This window comes from Hypanus sabinus, chromosome 14 (assembly GCF_030144855.1).
Source record: "Hypanus sabinus isolate sHypSab1 chromosome 14, sHypSab1.hap1, whole genome shotgun sequence".
NCBI lineage: Eukaryota > Metazoa > Chordata > Chondrichthyes > Myliobatiformes > Dasyatidae > Hypanus > Hypanus sabinus.
This window is the reverse complement of record NC_082719.1, coordinates 51,988,160-52,010,542: the sequence shown is the minus strand read 5'-3', so window position 1 is coordinate 52,010,542 and position 22,383 is coordinate 51,988,160. Positions and strand designations below refer to the sequence as shown.

The window sequence follows — 22,383 nt, the reverse complement described above, 5'->3', positions numbered from 1 at the left end:
TTTTTTTCATAGATTCTGCCTGGCCTGCTGAGTTCCTCCAGCATTTTGTGTGTGTTGTCTGTAAGGAGCTTGTATGTTCTTCCTGTGACCATGGGAGTTTCTTCCTGGTGCTCTGATTTTGTCCCACAGTGCAAGGACATACCAATTGGTAGGTTAATTGGTCATTGTAAGTTGTCCCGTGATTAGGCTAGGAGTAAACTAGGTGTGCTGGGCCAGAAGGGCCTATTCCACACAGTTTCCCAATCAATCAATTGATAGATAGATAAATGAATAAGTAATTAAATAAATACGCCGACCTGCAGCAGGTGATGGATGGGAACATTCCTTATGAAAGGGTTTGTGTATAGATGTCAGCCGTGATGACCTGGACCTGGAGGACTGTGTGCTATGTTCAGCAACAGGAATATTTGCCATAGAGGGAATGCAACAAAGCTTCACTAGGCTGGTTCCAGAGATGAAGATCTTGCCACATGACGAGAGATTAAGTAGATTAGACCGAAGTCATCCAGAGTTTAAAAGAATGTGAAGGTATTTCATTGAAATTTACTAAATCCTTAAAGGCTTGACAGGGAAGGTGTTTCTTCTGCCTCAGAAATCTAGAAACAGAAGTCACAGGCTAAGACAAAGAGAAATGTCTTACATAGTAGGTGACGAATCTTTGGAACTCTTTACCCTGGAAGCTGTGAGACTCAGTTATCAAGATAATGGATAATAGAGACTGAAGCTAAGATAATAAGGCTATGAGAATGCTATGGGAAATGGTGCCTAGATAGATCAAGCACAAGTTAGTTGAATGGTAGAGCAGTCCTGAAGGAATGTATGGCCTATTCTTTCTTTTCTTTTTCTTTTTCAATCTTTTTATTAAATTTCATATAAAAAAACAACACATGATAATGAATAGATTACAAATTCAATAAACTTGAAATTACATTAGTAATAGGATAATAATATCCTATTAAACATCAATCAACAAAAGGTACATAAATCAATCAAGTCTATATAAATATATATGAAAAAAAAACAAAAATAATCATCAAAAAAGAAAAAAAAATTTGAAATTATATATGAGAAAATATATATTGAAAAAAAAAATACTAAACTAAACTAACATGGGCAATAATAGCACTTTATAAATATATGAAGGTGTCAAGAAAAGAACTCCGGAACTCCATACCTGAACAAGGATAAGTAGAGAAAAGGATCTGAAATAGGCCAAATTAATTCATATGAAAGTGTCGAATAAATGGTCCCCAGGTTTCTTCAAATTTAATTGAAGAATCAAAGATAGTGCTTCTAATTTTTTCCAAACTCAGATAGGAAATAGTTTGGGAGAACCACTGAAATGTAGTAGGAGGATTTACTTCTTTCCAGTTTTGTAATATAGACCTTCTGGCAGCCTATTCTTACTTTAGTTATGTTCTAATGTTTACCATCCCGAAGTTTGTTTTCTATTTCTCAGTGATGTATTTAACTCCCTCCTCTCAAACTTCACTCGCATGCAAGAATGCCAGATGTGTCTGGATGGTGTTTCAGTCAACGTTTCCAGAGACGGTAAGTGAAAATAAAAATATACAGCATATAACACAATAGATACTGCAGATGCTGGAAATCCAGAACAACACACACAAAACGCTGGAGGAACTCAGCAGGTCAGGCAGCGTCAATATAATGATTAAACAGTTAAAGTTTCAGGCCAAGACCCTTCATTAGGATTGGAAAGTGAGGGGGAAGATGCCAGAATAAGGAGGAGGGTGGGGAGTGGGGGGAAGGAGGACAAGTTAGAAGTTAATGGGTGATCCCGGGCAGGTGGATGAAATAAGAAGCTGGGAGTGATAACTGGGAAAGGTAAAGGGCTGGAGAATAAGGAATCTGATAGGAGAGAAAAGTAGATCATGGGAGAAAGGGAAGGAGGAAGGGCACTAGGGGGAGGTGATAGGCAGGTGAGGAGAAGAGGTAAGAGGCAAGAATAGTGAAATGAAGAAGAGAGAAGGGGGAAGGGGGAAAATGGTCAGAAGTTGGAGAAATTGACGTTTGTGCAATCAGGTTGAAGGCTAGCTAGACAGAATACGAGGTGTTGCTCCTCCAGCCTGAGAGTCACCTTATCATGGCGGAAGAGAAGGCTGTGGATCGACATGTTGGAATGGAAAAGGGGATAGGAGTTCAAATGCTTGGCCACCAGGAAATTCTGCTTTTTGCAGATGGAGCTGCAGACCTATCTATGTTAAGTCTCACCAATGTAGAGGAGACCACATTGGGACATCAGGAACAGTATACAGCCCCAGCAGATTCACAGGTGAATCAGTACCGGGAAGGACTGTTTAGGCCCACGAATGGAGATGTGGATGGAGCTGAATGGGCAGGAGTAGCACTTCTGCCATATTCAGGGATAAGTACCAGGTTAGTGGGGAGGAAGAAATGGACAAGGTAAGGATTCCTGCAGAAGGTGAGGTCGGGACTGGTGTAGAGAGAGTGGAGGACAGTGCGTTCAGAGGGGTAACGTTCGAAGAGCAGAGAGGAGTGCTGAAGCCGAGCTGGTTGATGTTAGTGGCAACTAGAGATGAAAAGATCCAGAGCAAACAGAGACCCAGAGCAGGATGTCGAGGAGGGGTCATTAGTGCAGGATGGGGAATTCCTGTCGAAGAAGCCGGTTCAGAGATGGAGGTGATAGAAGAATATTCAGCGTCATGGTGGCTATGGAACTCCCTGAGGTGTGGGCAACAGGGGACAAAGGTAATTCCCTTGCTGCAGACAGAACATTCTACCTAGAGAGAAGGTCGGAGGGAATATTGAAGACTTGGCAGGGATTATTGATGGTGCAGGTTGATGACAGTGGGCAGTTTAAATTGTTTCAGCATGGACTGGATGGGCTGAAGGGCCTGTTTCTGTGCTGTACTTCACTATGATGCAATGACTATACATCAAGCCAAATAAGGAAATGTTAGTTGGGGACTAGTTTGTGTTTCAGGAGACAATGGAACAGAGAGATGGACAGAATTAGGGAAGAGAATTTTAAAGGACCCAGACTAGTCCAGCAGAATCTCGGCAATGGAAAAACAAAATACACAGAAGGTCAGAGACAGAGGAATGGATAACTCAGGGGTTAACATTGTAGATTGGAATAACTCAAGAGTCAAGGAAGGGTGGTGATAAGATTTAAGCTGTCGGTTTCCAGGAACTTATGTAGGCAGAAAAGAAATGGATGAAAAATGAGTTCAAACCGCTGTGAGTTTGACTCAAGGAGATGAAGTTGAAGCTTAAAAAAAGAGAGAAAGGTTGGAGACAGGTTAGGAGAGCTTTACAATAGTCAGGTTTTCTGGAAGTGACAAAGGCGTGGGAGAGAATACTCCATTTCAGATAGGCAGAATTCAGCCATGCCTGAAGGTGGCTTGTGAAGAAAATAAAGGATCGGCATTCATACGGGATTGAGTTGGGTATCATGCTTCTAGCTGTACTGCTGCCACAAAACAACACACTTTATGTCATCTAAGTCAGTGATAATAAATCTGATTCTGATTCTGATGCTTGTGAATGGTTTCATTCAGCCTGAGGCAGTGGCTACAGAGGAAATTCAATCAGCAGGAAAATATTCCTTCTGAAATTTCTCTCTCCTTCATTAAGTAAATAGTTGGTTTTTCATTATTATAATTAAAGGTTACAATAATATTACAAAATATTTTTGTACTGTAAATGACTTATTTTGTAACTTATTTCAGGGATTCCAAACTATTCCCAGATTAACCACCAAGGTTTTACAAATGCATACAATGACACAGACATCAGTTTTACTAGCTGAAGCCTGATCCTTAGCACAGGCAAAAAAAAATTATGCATCTTATTTGCTGCACAAATGATATGCAGCAACCTTTCAGACATTTCTTGTGACCTTCAATATTTTGTCAGCCGTTTGCCAATGAAGTGGAATCAGCACGAATCTATTTTCATGGTTGGGCCTTGTTAGCATGTGAGTGGAGATCAGTCAATTCTTTACAAGAACTGATGTGTAGCATGTGATGGCAGGGGTGGTGGAGAGCAACAGATCTGTTGGGTCTTCACTCACACAGTCCAGCCAAAGTGGTCACCAAAGGTGAAGCTGTTAGGGATCATTCTGGAGTTATGATAATATGGGTAACATATTTAAGGATTAACTAAAATGAGAAACAGTCTTTGAGAAATAAAACCTGTACACAGTTTAACTTCCAACTAATACTTTGTGGCTTGTGAAACTGATCATTGGGTGTGAGATATTCTGATGCCGTTCTGAAGCTACATAGGGGAAGATGATAGATAAACGTTAAACACAAGAGATTTTGCAGCTGCTAGAAACCTTGAGCATGGGTAACACACAGAAAATGCTGGAAGAATTCAAGTCTGGAGGAGAGGGAACAGTCAACATTTAATGGAAAACAAAACTTTAGACTACCAAATATCACACTATGGGATTATTGTAGCAGAAGTGTTGATGGGTGGCTGATGGTCAGCAGTGATGGGATGGGCTGAAGGGCCTATTTCTGTGCTGTATGACTCTGTAAATCTTTCCACTCTCACCCCAAATTATGCCTCCTAGTTATGGACACCCCTACCCTGGGGAAAAGGTTGTTATCATCCATCTTATCTGTGCTTCTTATAATTTTAAAGGTCTCCCCCCCATTCTCCAATGTTACCATCCTATTCCTTGCCTGGCCAACCTCTCCCTATAACTCACGCTCTCTAGGTCTGGCAACATGCTCATAAATCTTTTCTACCCTCTTTCCATTTTAACTACATCTTTCGTACAACAGGGTGACCAAAACTGTACACAGTACTCCAAGTGCAGCCAAACCAACAACTTATACAACTATAACGTGATGTCTCATCTCTTGTACCCAGTGTCCTGACTGATGAAGGCCATTGTGCTAAGCAGCTTTTTACACTACTTTCAACGAACAATGCACTCTACTCCCAGATGCCTCTGTTCAATTACACTCCTTGGTGCCCTATCATTATTCATAGTACCAAGTCCTATGCTAGTTTGACTTACCAAAATACAACACCTCACACTTAACTGTATTGAAATCCATTTGCCACTCCTGTAGCATTGCCAAAAATGCAAAACAATCTGATTCCCATCAGTTTTCAGTCCACAGAGGTTCCCCTAAGATTCTGTTGCTTATTACTTTAATTCCCATCCCACACCAACTCTGTCCTATCAGCCTTTGGCCTCTTGAACTGCACAACAAGGTCCAACAAGAGCTTGAGGGACAGTACCTCATCTTTTAACTGGGAGAATTCTGACTTAATGTTGAATTTTACAACTTAGTGTAACTTGATTTCTACCTATATCTGTCATGAATTTGTATTATTGATTCAGCTTTTTGGTCTCATTTTCCTCTTTTTTACCCCTGGGAATGGAGGACCTTCCCAGCCTAGCCAGACTGACACATCCTCCTGCTTTGCTATTCACGACAACAGCCTAGGTACTTTATGTTCTCACTCTATAACAGATTCCAATCAACCATTGTCCAGATAACTTTGTCTGCAGTTTAACCCTAATGAGGCCGGCTCTACCCTTTCAGTGAAAACCTCTATTCCCCATCCTTCCTGCAGTTTAATGAGCTTCTTTTTTTTTGTTTACTTTGCAGTTCTAATCAAGTGCCAGACTTGAAACATTAGTGTTGTTTCTTTGCCCACAGATGCAGACTGACTTGCTGAGTATTTCCAGCATTTTCTGATTTTACTATAGCTTTCTAGCATATGGTAAATTTTAAATTCCCTATTACCATTAATAGCAGGAGCAACAGGGAGAACATGAAGCCCATTCTGTAAAAGGGCTGGATGGTTTGGAGTTTGTAAAATGTGTGCAGGATAGTTTTTTTGCAGCAAAACATAGAGGTAACAACTAGAGAAGGGGCAGTGTTGGATCTTCTGTTAGGAAATGAGATAAGTCAGGTGACGGAGGTATGTGTTGGGGAGCACTTCGGGTCCAGTGATGACAATGCCATTAGTTTCAATATTAATTATGGAGAAGGATAGGACTGGATCCAGGGTTGAGATTTTTGATTGGAGAAAGGCTAACTTTGAGGAGATGCGAAAGGATTTAGAGGGAGTGGATTGGGACAATTTGTTCTATGGGAAGGATGTAATAGAGGTCATTCAAAGGTGAAATTTTGAGGGTACAGAATCTTTATGTTCCTGTTAGGTTGAAAGGAAAGGTTAAAAGTTTGAAAGAGCCATGGTTTTCAAGGGATATTGGAAACCTGGTTCGGAAAAAGAGAGAGAGCTACAATAAATATAGGCAACATGGAGTAAATGAGGTGCTCGAGGAATATAAAGAATGTAAAAAGAATCTTAAGAAAGAAATTAAAAAAGCTAAAAGAAGATCTGAGGTTGCTTTGGCAATTAAGGTGAAAATAAATCCAAATGGTTTCTACAGTTATATTAATAGCAAAAGGATAGTAAGGGATAAAATTGGTCCCTTAGAGAATCAGAGTGGACAGCTATGTGTGGAGCCAAAAGAGATGGGGGAGATTTTGAACAATTTCTTTTCTTCGGTGTTCACGAAGGAGAAGGATATTGAATTGTGTAAGGTAAGGGAAACAAGTAGGGTAGTTATGGAAACTATGATGATTAAAGAAGAGGAAGTACTAGAGCTTTTAAAGAATATAAAAGTGGATAAGTCTCTGGGTATTCCCTAGGACCTTGATGGAAGTTAATGTAGAAATAGCAGGGGTCTGACAGAAATATTTCAAATGTCATTAGAAACAGGGATGGTGCCAGAGAATTGGCATATTGCTCATGTGGTTCCATTGTTTAAAAAGGGTTCTAAGAGTAAACCTAGCAATTATCGGCCTGTAAGTTTGACATCAGTGGTGGGTAAATTAATGGAAAGTATTCTTAGAGATGGTATATATAATTACCTAGATAGACAGGGTCTGATTAGGAACAGTCAACGTGGATTTCTGCGTGGAAGGTCACGTTTGACAAATCTTATTGAATTTTTTTGAAGAGGTTACTAGGAAAGTTGACGAGGGTAAAGCAGTGGATGTTTTCTATATGGACTTCAGTAAGGCCTTTGAGAAGGTTCCGCACAGAAGGTTAGTTAGGAAGGTTCAATCTTTGGGTCTTAATATTGAAGTAATAAAATGGATTCAACAGTGGCTGGATGGGATAACTGTTTGTCAGGTTGGAGGCCGGTGACTAGTGGTGTGCCTCAGGGATCTTTACTGGATCCAATGTTGTTTGTCATATACATTAATGATCTGGATGATGGGGTGGTAAATTGGATTAGTAAGTATGCAAATGATACTAAGGTAGGTGGTGTTGTGGATAATGAAGTAGGTTTTCAAAGTTTGCAGAGGAATTCAGCCCAGTTAGAAGAGTGGGCTGAAAGATGGCAGATGGAGTTTAATGCTGATAAGTGTGAGGTGCTACATTTTGGTAGGAATAATCAAAATAGGACATACATGGTAAATGGTAGGGCATTGAGGAATGCAGTAGAAAGAACAGAGTGATCTAGTAATAACGGTGCATAGTTCCCTGAAGGTGGAATCTCGTGTGGATAGGGTGGCGAAGAAAGCATTTGGTATGCTGGCCTTTATAAATCAGAGCATTGAGTATAGGAGTTGGGATGTAATGTTAAAATTGTACAAGGCATTGATGAGGCCAAATCTGGAGTATTGTGTACAGTTCCAGTCACCGAATTATAGGAAAGAATTCAACAAAATAGAGAGAGTACAGAGGAGATTTAGTAGAATGTTACCTGGGTTTCAGCACCTAAGTTACAGAGAAGGGTTGAACAAGTTAGGTCTTTATTCTTTGGAGTGTAGAAGGTTGAGGGGGGACTTGATAAAGGCATTTAAAATTATGAGGGGGGTAGATAGAATTGACGTGGACAGGATTTTTCCATTGAGAGTAGGGGAGATTCAAACAAGAGGACATGAGTTGAGAGTTAAGGGGCAAAAGTTTAGGGGTAACATGAGGGGGAATCTCTTTACTCAGAGAGTGGTAGCTGTGTGGAATGAGCTTTCAGTAGAAGTGGTAGAGGCAGGTTCGTTATTGTCATTTTAAAAAAATTGGATAGGTGTATGGACAGGAAAGGAATGGAGGGTTATGGGCTGAGTGCAGGTTGGTGGGACTAGGTGAGGGTAAGCATTCAGCATGGATTAAAAGGCCCGTGATGGCCAGTTTCTGTGCTGTAATTGTTATATGGTTTATATGAAGTACAAGTCTCTAGATCCCCAGAAGTTGTCATACAAGTTAATAGTGTGGTCATGAAGGCATATGGTCTGATAGGCTCCATTACAACTGTTGCAATGTAATGCTGCAGATCGATAAAACTGTTTAGAACACACATGGAGTATTGTGTTGATTTCTGGTCACCTCGTTATAAGAAGGAAGTGGTATAGAGGATGAAAAGAATATTTACCAAGATGCTGTGTCTGGGTTAGAGAGCATGTCTTATAATGACAGATTGATCAAGCTTGGGCTTTCTGAGACATAATTGCAAGGCAGAGCAATTTACAAAGAACAAGCCTCATTGAGAGTGAGTCATCATTTGAACCAATAGAAAAAAGGGAAGTAGAAGCACAGCGGCCATGGTTGGAGTGGAGCAGAGTTAGAGCAGGACGGTTTGGCTCAATAGGCTTTGACGAGAACAGTTTGGGGAACACAGGGGAAACCTCTGAATAAGTTTCTAGTGAGTTTTTTTCTCTTTCTTTGTCTACTAGTACATAATTAGTGCACCAAAAATGGGTCCAGAGTTGGTGATATGTTCTTTGTGTGGGAGGTTGGAACTCTGGAAGATCTCCAGTCTCCCCAATAACTACATCTGTATGAAGTGCATCGAGATACAGCTCCTTAGAGACAGTGTTAAGGAAATGGACCTGCAGCCTGATGACCTTCACTTCATATGGGAGAATGAGGAGCTGATAGAAGCTATAGGAAGGTAGTCACCCCTAAGTTGCAGGAGGCAGGCACCTGGGTGACTCTCAAGAGACAAAAAGGGCACGGCCTGTGGGCGCAGAGTACCCTGTGGCCATTCCCCTCAATAATAAGTACAGTATACTGCTTTGGATAATGTTGGGGGTGAGGCACAGCAACCGGGTCTCCGGCGCTGAACTTGGCTCTGTGGCTCAGAGGAGAAGTGAGGGAGAACAGAAGTGTACAGGTGACGGGGATTCCACAGTTAGAGAAGCAGACAGGAGATGCCATGGACGCGAAAAAGACCACCAGATGGTACTTTGCCTCCCAGTTGCCAGGGTCAGGGACATCTCGGATCAGGCCCACAACATTGAAAGGAAAGGGGAGAGAGAGGAGACAGGAGTCTTGGTACATATTGCTACCAATGACATAGGTAGAAAAATGAGCAGAGATATAGAAAGTCGGATAGAAAGCTGAAAAGCAGGACCTCCATGGTAGTCATCTCTGGATTGCTGCCAGCACCATCTGTCAATGAAGGAAGAATAGGATGATCTAGCAGATGAATATATGACAGAGGAATTGGCACAGGGGGAAGGGTTTCAGATTTCTGGATCATTGGGATCTCTTCTGAGGACCTGTACAAAAAGGACATGTTACAAGACTCAAGGAGCACCTTGTGAGGAAGGAAGGGCAAATGATGAGGCAAAATTACAGTCAATGGCATGAGTTGATGTGTAACATGGGGGCAAAAATCAAAAAGGATGATGAATACAGTACTGAAGATGTTATATTTGAAAGCACACATTATACTGAATAAAGTAGATGATCTTGTAATGCAGTTAGAGATCGACAGGTACAAGTTCTGGGTACCACTGAGTCATGGCTGACAGAAGATCATCCAAGGATAATCATTGTTTCAAAAGCTTAAGCAGTTTGGCAGAGGGGAGGTGTTTACCATATTGGTAAAAAAAATAAATCAGATCCTTAGGAAGATGTAGTGTCCTTGTGGGTAAAGTTAAGAAACTTCAAGGGTAAAAAGACCCTGATGGGAGTTATATACAGGCATCAGTACAGTGGCCAGGATGCAGGATACAAAGAGGGAATTTGTAGAATGCGTACAAAATGTCTTTTTAGACCAGCTTGTGGTTGAGCCCACTCGAGGAAAGGGATTGGGTGTTGTATAATGAACCAGATTTGATTAGAGAGCTTAAAGTAGAGGAGCCCTTCGGAGGAAGTGATCATAAGATAATAAAATTCACTTTGCAGTTTGAGAGAGAGAAGATAAAGTCAGACGTATCAATATTACAGTGGAGTAAAGGAAATTACGGAGGCATGAGGGGAGCTGGCCAAAGCTGATTGGAAGAGGACACTGGCAGGATGGCAGTGGGAGCAATTTGAAAGGTGCTGAATACACATATCACAAAGATGAAGGAGATTCTAAAAGAGGATGAAGCATGTGGCTGACAAGGGAAGTCAAGGACATCATAAAAACAAAAGAACGGTTATATAATACAGCAAATATTAGTGGCTAGCTAGAGGATTGGGAAGTTTTTAAAAACTATCAGAAGGCAATTTAAAAAGCCATAAGGAAAGAAAAGATGAAATTTGAAGGAAAGCGAGCCAATAACAAAGGATACCAAAAGTTTTTTTCAGAAATATAAAGGGTAAAAAAGAGGCGAGAGTGGACATTGGACAGCTTGAAAATGACACTGAAGAGGTTTGTAATGGGGACAAAGAAATGGTGGATGGATGTAATAAGTATTTTGTGTCATTTTCATTGTGGAAGACACTAACAGTGCCAGAAATTTGAGAGTGTCAAGTGGCAGGAGTGTGGTTGCTATTACTAAGGAGGTGTTTGGGAAGCTGAAAAGTGAGAAGGTAGATAAGTCACCTGGACCAGTTGGACTGCACCCCAGGGTTCAGAAAGAGGTACCTGAGAACATAGTGGAGGCATTAGTAATGATCTTTCAAGATCACTAGATTCTGGAATGGTTCCAAAGGACTAGAAAATTGCAAATTCAATCCACACTTTAAGAAGGCATAGAGGCAAAAGGAAGGAAATTATAGGCCAGTTAGCGTGACTTCTGTGGTTGGTAAAATGATGGAGTTCACTATTAAGGACAAGGTTCGTGAAGGCACATGATAAAATAGGCCAATAGGCATGGTTTCCTTCAGAGGAAATGCTCTCTGACAAATCTGTTGGAATTCTCTGAGGAACAGGCAGGATAGACAAAGGAAAGTGGATGTTGTGTACTGGGTTTTTCAGAAGCCCTTTGAGACAAAGTGTTGCACTTGAGGGTGCATAACAAGGTAAGAACCCATGATATTACAGGTAAAATACTAACATGGATCGAAGATTGGCTGACTGGCAGGAGGCAAAGAGTGGGAATAAAGAGGAAATTTTCTGGTTGGCTGCCGGTGACTACTAGTGTTCCACAGGGGTCAGTATTGGGACCACGTCTTTTCAAGTTATACCTCAGTGATTTCAATAATGGAATTGATGTGTTTGTGCCCAAGTTTGTGGACGATATGTTGATAGATGGAGGAGTCAGGTAGCATGAAGGAAGCAGGAAGTATGCAGAAGAAATTAGACAGATAGGGAGAATGGGTAAAGAAGTAGCAGATAGAATATAGTGGAGGGAAGTCTGTGGTCATGTACTTTGGCAGAAAGAATAAAGGTGGACACTATTTTATAAATGGGGAGAAAATTCAAAAATCAGAGGTGCAAAGAGACTTGAGAGTGCATTGCAGGATTCCTTAAAGTTTAACTGAGGTCCCTCACTTTTTCCATGTCGGCTCAGGAATCCTGTATCAGGACAGACTTGCTGACAGAACTGGCAAATCCTTTTAACTCAGTGGATGCTCAGCTCTCATGAGGAAGAAATGAAGGAATGAGATCAGTTCTATTTTAACTTTTAAGTTTGCAGTAATATTTTGAATTACTCATAAAAGTACTTTAAGCATTTTTACATTCTGTTGATGTTTTTAAAAAGTATTAATAATTTTTTAAAATGTTACTTATTTCATCCTTAATACTTCTGACTGTGGGTGAACGGCAGTGTGCTCAGAGACATTACAAGACTTGATTGATCTGACAGTCATTAAAGCTGGGGCAGTCTCTTTGGCAGTGGAAGTTTCCTTAGTGGTTATACAAGCAAAGCTTGCTGTAGGCCGATTAAAGGGTTTGAGTAGGTCACACATCACTGGAACCATTGTTGGATCCAGGAGCCATCCTAAATCAGATCAGATTGTTGAAATTTTACCTTATTTTTCATGCTGTTATTTCAATTCCTTTTCCCAAAGTAGTGGAAAACCATAACACTAAATCCTAAGGCTCTGGGAACTGGAAAGGAGAACTTTATGGAGAAATTTACACCGATTTGGCATATGTCATTTTAAAAACACACTGGAATGTCAAAATCATTAACTTGTTCTGAAGTCTGCAATTAGACCTAAAATTAGACAACTGCTTTGTTTGTACGGACATAAAATGTCTTTGCCAGGGCAATCGTGTGCGCTCTACCTATGCAGGCTGTGGAGGCACTATCACTAAACGTATTCAATGTAGAGATTGTCAGAATTTTATATCCAAAGAGAATTAAGCGAAATGGGCTTAGTGTTGGAAATTAGACTGAGGTAGAAGACCAACCACCATTTAATTGGATGGGGGAAAGCACTCATGGGAGGCCAAATGATCACCTTCCATTTTCATTTGCTGTGTTCTTACATTACTGAACATGAAAAAGCTGCAAATACAAAAGAGAAACATGATCTTTGCCTAGTTGATCAAGGCTGAATATGTGCAGCTTCCCTTTGCCATTCCTGCAGATTTTCATCCTTCAAAACTCCCAATATAAACAGGAAGCGGGAAAAGACAGGCTCACAGATTTGGTTTGACTGGTGCTTGCTGATTCTTTTTTTGAATGAGATGCTTAGAAAGCACCATCTCTGATCCACTGTGGGAAAGTCAGTGCTTTTTTTAAAATTAGATTATATATCAATGGGTATTTGGAACATCCAGCTGTGATTATTGCTTGTCATCAAAGATTGAAATGTGCCCATTTTAACATCCAATGTTTGATTTTTTGACAAATGCAAACTTCCTGGTGTGAGATGAAAAAGATGTGATCACTTGCGGCTTGGCTTTTCATGTATACCACATCCATATTGGTTTCTGAGAGAGCAGTGGCTGAATTACCCAGACCCAACTCCCTCCAGTGACATATTACATGTTCCTTACTGAAGCAGACTTAACTTACAAGTTAAGTACAGCCTCAACAAGTTGCAATCAGCACACACAAAATCCTGGAGAAACTCAGCAGGCCAGGCAGCATCAATATAAAAGTGTAAACAGTTACATTTTGGGCCAAGTGGGTCTCAGCCTTAAACATCAACAAGTCCTGATGAAGTGTTTTGGCCTGAAACGTCCACTGTTTACTCTTTTCTATAGATGCTGCCTGGCCTGCTGCGTTTCTCCAACATTTTGTGTGTGTTGCTTGGAATACCAGCATCTGCAGATTTTCTCATGAAGTTGCAATCAACTTCATTTCTCTAAAATCAGCGAAATGCAAAAACATGCAATATTACTTTTTTTTTAAATGTCAGTCAAAATCCTAAAGGGCTTTGTCTGATTTTTTTTGGTCAGCAAGGAATCGATTGGATGAGTCTACTAACATTATATTAACCTCCCAGTCTTATTTAAATACTTCCAGAAATTTGCTTACATAATGTCTCAGATGATACATATACAGGTGTCCCCTACATTATGAATGTTCGCTTTACGCCACTTTGCTTTTACAAAAGACCTACATTATTAACCTGTTTTCACATTACAAAGAGGATTTTCGCTTTTACAAAAATTTTTCCTATATAAATTAATGGTTCTTCACTTTACGCCATTTTGGCTTAAGAAGGGTTTCATAGGAATGCTCTACCTTTGTAAAGGGGGGGGGGTAGAGAGAACACCTGTAACCCAAAAAGCAGATGTAGTTCAATAATCTCATAAGTGGTTACCTTCAGATATACCCCAGGGTCTCTCTCTCTCTCACACACACACATTCCCCTCTTGCCTCACTCACCAACTTCCCTCTCCACCATCACCTAGACAGATAGAGACTGCTCCTTCCAGTTCCATTTGAACTTTTTAAAAATATATACTATGCATTTTTTTTACATTATATATACACATTTTTTTTCTAAATAACATGTACCTTTTTGATGGCAATCACTTGCTAAGCTACAACTGTGGTTGGTCAGCTGTGCCTCTGCCTGCTTCATTCAATGTTCCCCCCCCCCCCCACACACCATCCCAAAGACATTTATTGTCATCTGTAGGTGGACATCCAAAGTATTTGAAAAACTCATTTTCAAGCAAAATTTTTCCCTCAAATACGTATGGAGTATAGGAACTTGGAGATGAAGGTCTTGGAGATTCTTCTTGGTATCCAACATTGAGTTGCTTCTATAATCCCTCATGTCCAATTTCTAACACCAACAAGAAAGGACCTCCTAATCAACACTCGCCTTGTATGGGTAAGGATCATCTGAAACTCTGCGGGATATTATTAGGGAAGAGCCCTCATTAACAAATATTTCATGCTTCTAAACAACTGCACAAAATGTAATTATTTTTGTGCACTAATCATGCAGAACCTGAATATAATTCAGCACCCTCACTATGCAAGTTGCTGTGAGAATCAATCAACCCCAAACTTGATCTGGAAAGAATTTATGTTCTTCCAAACTGAGTACATGATTGTTACAATACTCAACTGAATAATTGCATAGTTTTATTTCATGGGTCAAAATGTATACAATTTTATTGAAAACAAAACATACGATTATGTCAATTAATATGTTTCTAGAAAATCAGAAAATAATTGAAAAAACAATGAACGTTTAATAACATTTTCAAACATTAGTTAATACAACAAATAAAATACTGTAGTTTAAAGTGGTCAGTTATCTCATTTTCAAATCAACACAAATCTGAAAGATGCAAGAGTAATATTTCCACCATCTGGTTAGGAACCCTCCTAGCTACAAACTCTGTAAGACAATTTGTTACTTGGATCACTGTTGCTAATACTTATGAAAAAAAAACTTTAGGGGATTCAAATGTCAACACTAAAACTTTAATATCATCTCCTTCCTTTCCCTGGGGGGAGAAAAAACAATTCTCTCTTTGAAAGCAATGGGCAAAAGTGAGAAAAGAAAGAAAATGCAGTGTTTATTGTTCATTTTATAACTATTTCTGCAAGACAGCAACATCCAGGAGGTACTTAGGACTTTGTTTCTAATGCACCATCAATAACTCTCGGAGACGGGAGGCAAAAGATAGGCTTTTATTAGCTGCAAATGTGACCACGACATCTTGGAGACTGAGGAAGGAGCAGTGGCTCCAATTGCCTTTATACAGGGGTCTGTGGGAGGAGCCACAGGAGCAGTCAGCAGAGGGGTGTATCCAGACAGGTATACACATAGTTTACCACATTCACCCCCCCCCCCTTTGTTTTAAAAGAGAGTCCCCACAGGCTAAGTTTCTCACAAGTATATTTACAGGTCAAGTCTATCAGGCGGTCGAGCCTGTCGCTGCGATCTACGTAGCACCAGTGATGGTGGTTGTGCTGGCTCCGGCCTGACTTGAGGTGTCAGCCTGTTAGGCATCAGTAATCCCTCATGCGTGTGCATGGCGCCTGGTATGGAAGTGTCGTGAGGAGTCTGCGTAGGGCTTGGTGTGTGCGGGGTCTCGTGGGTATTTATACACACACACACACACACACACACACACACACACAGGTACGGGGTTCATAGTCACTGTGGAGTGTTCAGGGTAGGGGTCTGGTGCTCCTGCGGGCGCCAGGTCGCGGACGGAGACCGTGTCCTCCCGCCCATCAGGTAAGACCATGTAGGCATACTGGGGGTTCGCATGAAGTAGGTGAACCCTCTCGACCATCGGGGAGTATTTATTGCTGCTTGTATGTTTCCGGAGCAGCACTGGCCCTGGGGATGTCAGCCAAGCCGGTAGGGTGGTCCCGGTGGCAGACTTCCTGGGAAAAGAAAAGAGTCGCTCATGAGGGGTGGCATTGGTGGACGTGCATAACAGGGAGCAGATGGAGTGGAGTGCCTCGGGGAGGACCTCCTGCCAGCGAGAGACCGGCAATCCCTTTGACTTAAGGGCTAAGAGTGTGGCCTTCCACACTGTGGCATTCTCCCTCTCCACCTGTCCATTTCCCCGGGGATTATAGCTCGTGGTCCTACTAGTAGCAATGCCCCTAGCCAGCAGGTACTAGCGCAGCTCATCACTCATAAAGGAGGACCCTCTATCACTGTGGATATAGCAGGGATATCCAAACAGAGTGAAGAGCTGGCGCAGGGCTTTTATGACAGACGTGGCAGTGGTATGGGGGCAGGGGATGGCAAAGGGGAACCATGAGTACTCGTCGATGACGTTGAGAAAGTAGACATTGCGGTCGGTGGAGGGAAGGGGGCCCTTAAAGTCGACACTCAGCCGTTCAAAGGGGCGGGTGGCCTTGATAAGTTGTGCCTTTTCAGGACGGTAGAAGTGCGGTTTGCACTCAGCGCAGACTTGGCATTCCCTGGTCATCGTCCTGATGTCCTCAAGGGAGTAAGGCAGTTTCCAGGCTTTCACGAAATGGTAAAATCGGGTGACCCCCGGGTGGCAAAGATCTGCATGAAGGGTGTATAGCTGGTCGAGCTGTGCGCTGGCACACACTCCCCGGGATAGGGCATCAGGGGGCTCATTGAGTCTGCCAGGCCGGTACAGGATATCATAGTTGTAGGTGGAGAGTTCTATTCTCCACCGCAAAATTTTATCATTTTTGATTTTGCCCCGCTGTTGGTTGCTGAACATGAATGCAACTGAGCGCTGGTCGGTCAGCAAGGTGAACCTTTTGCTGGCAAGATAGTGTCTCCAGTGCCTAATAGCTTCCACTATGGCCTGGGCTTCTTTCTCCACCACAGAGTACCAGATTTCAGGGCCTTGAAGGCTACAAGAGAAGAATGCTACTGGCCTTCCTGCCTGATTGAGGGTAGCAGCCAGCACGGTTGGAGGCGTCACTCTCTACTTGGAAGGGAATGGTCTCGTCCACCGCATGCATCGTTGCTTTGGCAATGTCCCCTTTAATGCAGCTGAAGGCCACGTGGGCCTTGGCAGAGAGGGGAAATGTGGTGGACTTGACCAGGGGCGGCCCTTGTCTGCGTAATGGGGGACCCATTGGGCGTAATAGGAGAAGAAGCCCAGGCACCGTCTGAGGGCTCTGAGGGTGTTGGGAAGAGGGAGTTCCAACAGGGGGTGCATACGGTCGGGGTCAGGGCCAATGACCCTGTTCTCCACGACATACCCCAGGATAGCAAGTCATGTGGTTCCGAACACACACTTGTCCCTATTATAGGTGAGGTTACGAGCTTTGGCCGCATGGAAAAATCGTTGGAGGTTGGTGTCGTGATCCTGCCAGTTGTGACCGCAGATGGTGATATTATCCAAATATGGGAACGTGGCCTTCAGTTGGCACTGGTCCACCATCCGGTCCATTTCCCTCTGGAAGACAGAGACACCATTCGTGACACCGAAGGGGACGCGTAGGAAGTGATAGAGCCTGCCGCCCGCCTCGAAGGCGGTCCTCTGGGCGGATGGGGAGCTGGTGATAAGCAGATTTCAGATCTATTGTCGAGTACACCTTGTACTGAGCTATCTGGTTGACCATATCCACGATGCGGGGTAGGGGGTACCCGTCAAGCTGCATGAACCTATTGATGGTCTGGCTATAGTCCACGACCATCCTATTTTTCTGCCCAGTCTGAACAATGACCACCTGGGCCCTCCAAGGGCTTGTGCTTGGCTCAATGATCCGCTCCCTGAGCAGCCGCTGCACCTCTGACTGAATGAAGGCCCTGTCCCCTGCGCTGTACCTCCTGCTTTTAGTTGCCACAGGTTTACAGTCAGGGGTCAGGTTGGCGAACAGCGGTGGGGGAGGGATCTTGAGGGTGGAGAGGCTGCAAGTGGTGTCAGTAGCGCGGCTGTCGGCATGGTGCAGGGTGGGATGTGTGGGTCGGTGTGTGTGTGTGGTCAGTCGCGGGTTATATGATGAAGTCCCACAAAACTGAGGATTTCTGACTGTGATTGGTGGGAGGGGCCCATCATACACCATTGTCACACTTTTCAGCTGGCTCTGGAAGTCCAGCACCAATAGCACAGGGGCATACAGATGCGGCATGACCAGTAACGCAAAGTTCCGATATTCTGTGTCCGGGTGAATAAAACTCTCAGTGCTGCCCGTGTCAAACAGGCAGCTAGGCCTGTGCCCCTCCACCAGGATGTCCATCATTGACCTTGCGAGCTGGTGTGGAGCGCTTTGGTCGAGGGTTACGGAGGCCAGAATTGAATATCCATCTTGGTGCCCGGTAAGCACCCATGGGTCAGAGGCGGGGCGAGATGGCGCCGACAAATATGGCCGTCCCCATGCCTCGCACGAGGCGGGCAGGCAAGATGGCGGCGACCAAGATGGCTGCCCCCATGCCCCGCACAAGGCGGGCAGGCAAGATGGCGGCAACCAAGATGGCTGCCCCCATACCCCGCACGAGGTGGGCAGGCAAGATGGCGGCGACCAAGATGGCAACCCCCATGCCTCGCACGCGACACTGCTCGTGGTTTAAACTTACAGGCCTTGGCGAAGTGGCCCTTCTTTCCGCAGCTGGAGCAGATAGCTTTTCGGGCCGGGCAGCGATTTCAGGGGTGCTTTTCATGTCCGGTCGTAAAATGCTCTCCATGGTTTAAAATTGCAGCTAATAAAATTGATGCACCATCAATAACTCTCGGAGACGGGAGGCAAAAAATAGGCTTTTATTAGCTGCAAACATGACCACGACATCTTGGAGACTGAGGGAGGAGCAGTGCCTCCAATCGCCTTTATACAGGGGTCTGTGGGAGGAGCCACAGGAGCAGTCAGCAAAGGGGCGTGTCCAGTCAGGTATACACATAGTTTACCACAGTTTCAGAGTCTGGAATTGTCAAAGACAACAGATAGAAAAATTTCCAGGCCTAGTACAAGCCTTCAAGTATCTGATCTGTGTGATGTGTGATGCCACAACTACAGCTGAACTCTGCTGCTCTTGCAGACTCTTTGGCTACTAGATGTCTAAGCAAATGAACATAACAGAACAAATGCAAAGCAAATCTTTCTTTTTCCATGCAGTTGCAGTGGTATGAACAATAAAACTGATGTACCTTACTTCCTCTGAAAGCTTAAGGTTTTGTTTTCTGTTGTCTTTTTCCTTTTAAAAGTTTGTGCTGTTCAAGATAAAGAAGGTTAGAGCAAAATGGATGCTTTCTCACATCAAGCACTTCATGTCAGCTGTGAGCACAAGTTTACCGTAAGCTGTAGCTCTTTCCTGCTGGCAATGAAAACAGAAAATGCTGGAAACGTTCTCATAGAGGTTCTTCAATATGGAAAATTAACTGCCATTTCACACATTGCCTGCCTGCCGAGTTCTTGTTTCCTCAACACTACTTGCTTTTAATTCAGATTACAGACATTTAGTTTTTTTTAAAAAAACTTCTTTCTCGCTCACCATAGAAATGTGTCTCTGTCCTAACTTCAGTGGTTGGGAAATTGTTGGAGTCCATTATTAAGGATGAGGTTTCAGTGTGCCTGGAGGAACATTAAAAAAAAGGCCAAATTCAGGATGGTTTGCTTAAGGGGACATCTTGACTGACAAATCTGTTGGAATTCTTTGAGGAAATAACAGGTAGGATAGACAAAGGAGAGTCGTTCAGCTTGATTTTCAGAAGGCCTTTGACAAAATGCCACACATGAGGCTGCTTAACAAGCTAGAGCCCATGGTATGACAGGAAAGATGGAAGGCTGGTTGACAGGCAGGAGACAAAGAGCCGGAATAAAGGAGGCCTTTTCTGATAGCCAGTCACTTGTGGAATTCTTCAGGGGTTGGTATTGGCACCACTTCTTTTCACTTATATGCAACTATTTGGATAACAGAATTGATAACTTTGTAGCCTAGCTTGCAGATGATACAACAGTAAGTGGAGGGGCAAATAGTATTGAAGAAACCAGAAGTCTGCAGAAAGACAGACATATTGGAAGAATAGGCAAAGTAGTGGCAGATGCAATATAGTATCGGAAAGTGTATGGTCATGCACTTCAGTAGAAGGAATAAAAGGTGTAGACTATTTTCTAAACAGAGAAAAATCAGAGATTCAAAGGGACTTGGGAGTCTTTGCGCATGAATTCCAAAAGGTTAACTTGCAGGTTAAGTCAGTGGTAAGGAAGGCAAATGTAGTGTTAGCATCATTTCCAGAGGATGAGAATACAAGGGCAAGGATGTGATACTGAGAATTGGTAACACATTGGTCATACCACACCTAGAGAATTGTGAGCAGTTTTGGGTCCCTTCTCTAAGAAAAGATGTGCTGTCACCAGAGAAAGTCCAGAGGTGGTTCACGAGAATAATTCCAGGAATGTATGAGGAGTGTTTGATTACTCTGAGCTTTCATTCACTGGAGCTTAGAAGAATGAGAGGGGGTATCACTGAAACCTCTCGAGAGGGATAATAAATGGAGTGGCAGAGAAGACTTGATGGGCTGAGTGGCCCAATTCTGCTCCTATGTCTTATGGTCTAAACTTGGTGGTGTGATTTCTTCCCTTATTTTGAACAGTTTGCCAGGGGCTTCTCTGTATCTACTAACTAGTCATAAATTACAGTAGGAATTCTGTTTGCTGTTGTTCATTTACATTGACCTTCAATGATTGTGACAGAAAGTGCCTGTGTGCTGGATAAAGAAGAAGCTTTGAAAGTAGTAAATATATCGATGCAACACATGAAAGTGCTCCCCCCCCCCCAGTCTTATCATGCACTCTCAGATACACACTTTAATCACAGTGGAGGCTCGAAGTGTCAACAATCCTAATGTTCTACAGTGACAGTTTTCTGAAATGATGCATACATTACATGCAGCATGGACTTAGCAATGAAGGGCAAGAAGATTAGAATGGGCTGAGGGGCCCATTTCTGAGCCACGTGGCACCACAACTCCAGGCTATTATTGTTTTCCTCTGTGTGGTGAGGATTCTACTGAAGTAATACAGAACTAGAAAAATACCAAATAAAAAACTAATAAAATCTGGGCAAAGTACTCATGAGATAATGGCAGAAAATTCAATACGTAACCTGCAGGAAAAGCTGGAAATCATTGCAGGATGTTATAGAAAAAAATTAAGAAAATAGTTAATATGGCTGTAGAATAGCTGTAGTAACTGTGCTTTTTATTCCAATTCATTGGCCAATTTCATATCAGAATCATCTGACGAATTCTATTGATATACATTGCAATCACATACCCAAATTACACAAGGATGAGAAGCCTTTTCCAATTATGCTGGACTAAGGATAATTTTAAAAGGTAAGGTTTCATACCTCTCCCTTTACTTCTATCGTGAGAATTTTTTCCTCAATATTGTATAGGTAAGATATTATGGAAAACAAATTAGCAAACAAGACGTGCAGTTAAAAATCAATTAAACTATCAAAATAATTTTGATCAATTTAAAACAAATCAGATTACAGTCAATTAAACTATTTTTCACCCATGAGTTACATTCAGCACGATATCCAGGTACTAAACTCCCAGATTTCAGCAGTACAGCAAGGGTTTGTTTAATGGTGACAGAATCTCTAAAGGGGACACATCAACTATGGAGAGGAGAATAGAGGGTTAAGATTTCAGGGCAATGATTTACGGAATGCTGACAAGTCATCATCGGTTTGAAATGTTAACTTTACAGTGCCATCATCTCTTCACAGATGTTGTCTGACCAGCTAAATATTTGGATTTGCAGCATCAGTTTACAAGGATTGAGATTAATTTGTTGTTTTATTCAAGACTTTGAAAGAACATTATCCCTAGAATCAGGCTTGCATTTTGCTTCAATCATTCAGCTAAATTCTTTGAATGTTTATCAATGTACTGTGATTACAGCAACTGCAGAAACCGTATATAGTAGTTTTGGCCATAGCAAATGATTTTTATAATTATACAAGCTTGCAGCACAGGAAGGGGCTTTTTAGACTGTTTCAGAGAGATGATTCCGAATGAAATATACTGCTTATTTTCATGCTTCAGTTTAATCCCATATTACAATGGAATTTAATTCCACCACGTCAGCAGATTAAAAAATTCCAGATTAAGAAAACAAAATGCTGGAAGAACTCAGCAGGTCAGGCAGCATCTATGGAAATAAACAAAACAGTCAACATTTCAGGCTGTGATGCTTCCTCAGGACAGGAAAAGAAGGGGGAAGATGCCAGAATAAGAAGGTGTTGGGGGGGGGGGGGGGGGGAAGAAAGAGGAGGAAAAGTTAGGTGATATGTGAAGGCAGGTGGATGGGGGAGGGGTTGAAGCAAGCTGGAAGCTGATAAGTGGAAAAGGTAAAGGGCAGGAAGGAATCTAATAGG

General features: G+C 42.4%; 1 protein-coding gene across 11 annotated transcripts in view; it reads right to left on the bottom strand.

The window, feature by feature from the left end:
• spata18 (spermatogenesis associated 18) overlaps window positions 1-22,383 on the bottom strand; it is a 103,349-nt gene that overhangs the window by 23,076 nt on the left and 57,890 nt on the right. For 2 of the 11 annotated variants that reach the window (XR_009515660.1, XR_009515661.1), the window contains one exon: window positions 18,556-22,157. The exons of the other annotated variants lie outside the window; for them this stretch is intronic. The gene's annotated coding sequence lies outside the window, so the exon portion shown is untranslated. Of the gene's footprint in view, window positions 1-18,555; window positions 22,158-22,383 lie in introns of those variants that run through there. 11 annotated transcript variants of the gene reach the window in all.